The sequence below is a fragment of the Triticum aestivum genome, chromosome 5B (genome assembly GCF_018294505.1).
Source record: "Triticum aestivum cultivar Chinese Spring chromosome 5B, IWGSC CS RefSeq v2.1, whole genome shotgun sequence".
Classification (NCBI taxonomy): Eukaryota; Viridiplantae; Streptophyta; class Magnoliopsida; order Poales; family Poaceae; genus Triticum; species Triticum aestivum.
The window spans coordinates 81501425-81503101 of NC_057807.1; positions in this window are offsets into that span (position 1 = coordinate 81501425).

Below are 1677 nucleotides of genomic sequence, written 5' to 3' on the forward strand. Positions count from 1 at the left end.
AATTGGGAAATACCGAATATGGTAATAAATTTAAATTACCCCAAAGGCTATCAATCCAGGTATGGTAAGGCCATAACTCAGAAAATATCGAATATGGTAATAAATTTAAATTACCACTAGGTATGGTAAGGCTATCCACGTATAGTAATAAATCATATAGTAATAAATCATAATTAATCCACGTATATTAATAAATCAATCCAGGTATGGTAAGGTCATAACTCAGGAAATTTTGAATATGGTAATTATATGGTAATAAATTTAAATTACCCCAAAGGCTACCAATCCAGGTATGGTAAGGCCATAACTCGGGAAATATCGAATATGGTAATAAATTTAAATTACCACCAGGTATGGTAAGGCTATCGATCCAGGTATGGCACGCCCTCACCTGATCACCTATCACAATCTCCAGCCCCACGCACGCACCAAAGAACCCACCCGGCACCAAACGCAGCTCCTCTCGACCCCCTCGAGTAAACGCCGCCACCGTCGTGCGATCTTCCTGACACAGACGCCGTCGCCGCCTCCTTCCCACCTACGGCGTCCCTCACGTCCATGGTGACGGCGCTCGCGTCCTAGACTGACCCTCTGCCTCATATAGGTTGGTCGTTGATGGAGTGGGATGTGCCGCTGCGGTTTGGGGAGGCGCAATCATGATCTGGTTGGGATCTCAGTGTGGACTCGTTCTCTATGATGAAGGATGGCGCTGCCTCCCTGGCAAATGGGATCGGAGGAAGGGGCTCTACGTCGTGAATGTCGGCGAGGCAGTGGCCGAAGGCGAGCCCGACGGTGAGCACGGGTGTTCGTCCCATGAAATAGGCGGCCACGGAGGGCTGATCTGAGGCCACCCCAATCGCCGGTGGCCCTTCCTCCCATCGCTCATCGCCTCCATTCTCTCTCTCCTCTAAATCTTTGTCGCCCCTGCCTGATTCTGACCGACGCCATCCGGCTCTCGCATCGACCACCACCAGCACGGCTGCGGATGAGGCGCAACCGCAGACGCCGCCGCCGTCATCCTCATCCACCTCCTCCACCATCCTTCCCAACCGTCGTCGGGGGCACCCGCCATCTGCGCTCTAGCCCACCCGCTCCCTCCTATCCCCTCCCCCTACCTGCCAGCCCCGTGATCCATCGCATAGATGGAAGGTACTACAGCGACCTCCTCCCCAGCGGATCCGGCCTCCTCCGATGGAGATCCATCCTGGGCACCTCCTTATTCTCATGCGTGCACGTCTATATCAACGTCTCATTCCACCTCACCTCACCTGAGCCTTTACCTTCCCACCTCTACTTCAGATCCACATCACTTTGCAAGGTATGTGCTTGATTGTTCCGAACTGGATCGATGGATTATGCAAGGTACTTTGGGTGTCGTCATTGACGGCAATTGTCACGCCATGCTACCATCGGAGGGGTCCCTCATCGATGATTAGGGTCTTCCGAACTGCACGAGCTCCATTGAGAAGGATGTTTTTAATTCTGGTTTTGCCTACATGCTTTCTTTGCCTGTATCTACTTAGCTAATGTCTTCTTATAGATAGTAGCTGCTGAAGTGGTGATCAAAGTTGTTCACTATAAGGAAACAACCATGATAACAAAAGTGTATATTCCCTGACCTTTGACCTGAAGTACTTTTTCATTAGAAACTTGCAACAGCCAGGCATTGAAATTAGC